Below are 4759 nucleotides of genomic sequence, written 5' to 3'. Positions count from 1 at the left end.
AATCCCAGCGGAGACAGACACCTTCTTGGCCAAGAAGGGTCGGGATAGACCGGGATTATGTAAGACAGGGTGCTAATTTCAAAGATTTGGAGTTTAGGGTTCATTTTAGACTTCAACTACGAAGTCAAGGTTTTTTTCAGACTTTTGCCAAAACATTAACGTGCGCAGAAGGGGTGACTGCTCGCCTATGCCACGTCGCAATTTACTATCGCTCAATTAACACCTCCCCGGGTAAACTCTCGATGACTTTTTCCTTGCTTCGTCCAGAAGAGAGCCGCAGCCGCCTCGAGCAATGGAGTCTGACTCCTCTTTTTCTCTCTGTACGCAACCTCTCCTTTCCTCTTCTCCTAGGGTTGCGCCGCCGCCGCAGCCCATGCCAGCTACTCCGACGCCATCCACCGGAGAAAGCGTCCTCCCCAGGTCCGCTTCTCCCCCAAACCATCTCATCTTCTTATTCCACCCGGCCGCCATGATTGTTGCAGAGGAGGAGGAAGGGGATGGCAAAATCTCGGGAGAGAAAAAAACCGGCAAGCAAGCGAGAAGGATGTCATGGTAGATGTATGTTGACGAGCCGCTGCTCTGCGACATCGACGGCCAGCGCCTCACCGCCGCCCCATCCTCGGCCACGACGGCACTGCCTGGGCACAGTCCGAGCCCTTCCCCGAGGTCCTCCTTCGTTAAATTATCTACATCTACTCCTCCCATTGATACCCCTTGTTCTGTTTTACTTAGTTTACCTGGTCAATCTATGTTTGACTTGACTGAAATCTCGCTTGTCCGGGTGGTTGCGAGCCTGATGCGTTGGTGAATTCATTTTTTACTTGCTTGTTGTAATCGTACTCTAGGATGCACAAATTACCCGTGTAGTTGGTTGGTTCTATAGGAACGCTGCTGGTTGGAGGGGTGGGGGGGTGGGGGGGGGGGCTAGATTTCAAGTACATATGTGGTTACTTGTGTTGAGAATTTTGTTATAAGCATCTGTAACTTACTAATGGAAGCACATTGCAGGGTGATATCTATGTGGCCATACAGATGAAAGTTGATTTTCCAGCTAGCCCAAAAAAATACAATTACCAAAATTTAGAAGTATTGATCTAATGGTACAAGTAATTCCTATAGAGACATGGCTTGGATCATCAGATTGCAGGGAGCATAAAGTTTGTTTGTGTTGTTACTATTTCAAACTGTATTAAACAGTGGCTACATAATTTTTAGTGAATGAATGGGGAAGGAAGATCCACTGCTCGATACTCCTTTTTGCGACTCCATTAGTTTGTATGTTCAGTTGGCAGACTTTTGCTCTTTTATGTTACACATCATTCTTGTTTTTTTTTTCTTTTCGAAGATTATATTGCATCAGTCTTATGACTTATGATCAGTGTGTTTCTACATTCAACAGGTCAAACCTGAAGAACTTACTGCAGTAATAAATGACTTCGATGAACCACACACTTTGGCACCAACTGGATTATTCCTTGGTGGTACAAAGTCGCCATGAAGGCAACCAACGCAGGCGACCTCCCTCTCTCTCGCTTCCTCTCCCATGTAACCCGCCACCACTAGCGACATCACGCTCAAGGCCGTCTTCGAGGACATCGGCAAGTTCTACCTCATCATGGAGCTCTGCAACGGCGGCCGCTTGCTGGACGAGATGGCCAGGTATGTTACCTTCTCTGAGTTGCATGCCACATTTGTGATCAAGGATCTCACGTCAGTGGTGAAGTACTGCCACGAAATGGGCGTCATCCACAGGGACAATAAGCCGGAATATATTTTGCTCACCGGAAACAGGGAAGATGAAACTAGCAGATTTTGGATAGGCAGCATGAGTCACTAACGGTATTTTTTTGCTAATATCTTAAGCTTTCTTCACACATCATGTAGAATTTTATATGGAGCCATCTTGGTACAGTTATCTTCTTCGTAATAGTAAAGGCCAAAGACAAATTTCCATGTCTTGGTGCATTTTAATTTCAGGTACCACTACAATGTTGCAAATGATAGATTATATTCTTATAAGCTTATTTTCCTCAAAAGTTTGATCTTTAATAATGGATGCTTCCTTCACTTTGACTTTCAAAGTATAATAAACAAGAACACCAAAAGGCCACGAATGTGTAACGATCTTTGATTGTTCCTGTTTCTCTTGTTGCTTTGCATCCGATTTATTTTTTAGGAGAATAATTCAAACAACCCTTGCCAATGAAGCAGCATGGGCTGGAGAAATAGCGCTAAAACTTCATTAAGTCGAAGTAGGCAGTATCCTTTCTGAATGGCCTTCTTTCTTCCTCATATGTCAACTGCAAACAAACATGCTTCTGCTGATGCTTAGAAGAAGCCAAGGAGTATGTGTCCAGAACCTCTTTTATATTACCAAGCAATACATATTTTCTGAATGCACATGATAGAACTGAAAGGATTTTTGTTATCTTGCATGATGCCCTGTTGGTGTGATACTGAAAAATTCTGATGTATAGGTTTTTCTCAATGACGGTTCTGACTTAGATAATTTATTAGAAGAAAGAGCAGAAAAAATTGAGAGGATGCTGAAATGACTCAAATAGAACTACTAGATCTCCATGCTAGCAAGCTAAGTATGTTCGAGGAAATAATACGATGCAGTAAATTTTCTTGTGATCGTGGGGATTGTTTACAGAATTAGCAATTTTGATTCGCTTCATTGCAAAAATGATACCATTTAGATTTTAGAAGTAGAAATAAATCGACTGTAAGTCCAACATTTGACCATAGAAGGTTTCATAATCTTCAGTAATTAGTATGGTATTATAACATCTAGAATTGATGGTTTTACATAGTTGGTCGGGATTACTGTTGCTATGGGTCTCATGTTTCAATCAGAATACACTTCATTTAGCAAGCACAAAGCGGCTGTGAGCACGCCACCGGCGTTGGGTCGATGGTGTCATGCAGCGAGGTAAGCAACGACACCTCCTCTTCCATCATTTTTTTCACCATCTCCAATTGAGGAGCTTTATTAGATTTGCTTGGGTTTGTATGAAAGGTTGACTAAAATTTTGAAGGACGTCCCATATACTATAGTGCTTATATGTTTGTCTTAAATTCTTATGGCTTGATCTCTGCCCATAGGAATTTGACTACTTGCTTTGTTGTCTCTTAAAATGGATAATGGATAATACAAATTTGGTGACTAAGCTTGGCGACTAAACTTGGCAACAAGCTCCCCGTCTATATTCTCGCGCACTTCTTGCTGCATGTATCCCCCGTCTCTATTCTTAGGAGACATGCTGAAGAGTATCTTCCTCTCGTTGCTTCGCAGGGCATGTCAAGAACTGGCAGCCAAGGATCTCCATGGAACTGAGTGGCATTTCTTGGTGATATTACAATTTGAGCATTCGGTTTGAAGCCCCTTTAAATTTTTAGTCGTTGTGTTATTGTTTTGGTGTAGCACTTCATGTCACAGTTGAATGATGAATTCATTACTTCATGAGTATGTGTGGCCTCTCTCCCTCTGTCTGATTCTATATCATGCCTTCCAATGTTTTGTGTTTCAGATGCCCTAATCTCCTTGTATTTGAATGTCATTTATTAGCTCTTTTGAAATTTATAGTGCAACTTCTTACTTAAATGCCATGTCCATGTGTTACCAAAGATAGAAAGAAGAAATTGGAATGGGCGACTGCCAACCTGGCACCGCCTAGCTTCCTCTCAGGAGGCGCCACAAGGTGGCGCCCCAATCCCTAGTATACTGAAAAGTGGCCGAACTTGTGGAAGGGAGACGCAGGCCTGGAAGCGTTGGCATCTCGAACTAAAACGCATACAACCAACCTATTATGTTTTTGGAAAAGGATGAATAGATGACTAATCAGCAGCCTTTAGCTTCCTAGGCTAAATGGCTACTCTAAGTTTGCAATATCATTAGCTCCTTTGCTGATTATACTCCGAACCTGGAATGGTGCAATTTAAAGTATGTTAGTAGCCCCAATTTATAAGCAGGCCTACTCAACTGCACATGAGACTAAAAAGTATGAGTAATAGTCTACTATTAGGTTTAGTCTTCGCTGATCAAGGGCGACTCAAGTGTTTCTTTTATCCTTTTTGCTTGCAGAGAAAGGCGCCAACAAAAGTGTGGATTTGAAACCCTGTTTTCAAGTTTGAAATTTCTGAACCGTACCGACTATAAACTAGAATTTGCAGGGGGCAAATGTAGAAATGATGTAACTAGCATCACAGGAACCAGAAAAACACCCCAGAGAGCTCCCTGCAGGGAAAAGAGATGATGGGAATTAGAAACACAATGATCATCATCACAGGGAGCTCTGATCTCGTTTTCTGGACCTGAACCCTGCAGGATAGCTTGGCACTGATCTCGTTTTCTTCCTTAAGTTGCAAAACTAGTTAAACGCTTGTTTCAGCGATGGCCTGTAATAAGTTTCTGTCCGCTACTTTGCCTGCTTTTTTACAAAAAAGTTGGGGCTGGGGAACCCCTTTGATTCAAGAAAAAGAAAACACAATGACCAGTTAGAAAAAAAAAGGGCAATCTTGTCTGCCACCCCACATCTGTAAAACACAATGACTGTCTATTTTACATACGGATGAAAACGAATTCGCTTTCAGTCAGATTTTTTCACAAATTACAGGATACAAGTGTCCCCTGTCCTCTGTTAGTTTCTACTTGTCCCTGCTTTTAAACACACCAGCATCACGAGCTTAAACAGGCCCACACACCAACTCTTAAATACACCAACATCATGATCTTAACGGTCCACGCACCAACTTT

At 42.4% G+C, this 4759-nt stretch overlaps 1 long non-coding RNA gene across 1 annotated transcript; it reads left to right on the top strand.

Annotated features, from left to right (window-relative positions):
* The first annotated feature begins 258 nt into the window (after nt 1–258).
* Nucleotides 259–3542, top strand: LOC119330871. The gene is made up of 2 exons (XR_005160305.1): nt 259–666; nt 1400–3542. It is a non-coding gene; the product is annotated as an uncharacterized LOC119330871 (long non-coding RNA).
* Nucleotides 3543–4759: the final 1217 nt, after the last annotated feature.

This window comes from Triticum dicoccoides, chromosome 7A, assembly GCF_002162155.2.
Source record: "Triticum dicoccoides isolate Atlit2015 ecotype Zavitan chromosome 7A, WEW_v2.0, whole genome shotgun sequence".
NCBI classification, from domain to species: Eukaryota; Viridiplantae; Streptophyta; class Magnoliopsida; order Poales; family Poaceae; genus Triticum; species Triticum dicoccoides.
The sequence above is the reverse complement of the archived record's forward strand: the minus strand, read 5'-3'. Positions and strand labels throughout refer to the sequence as shown.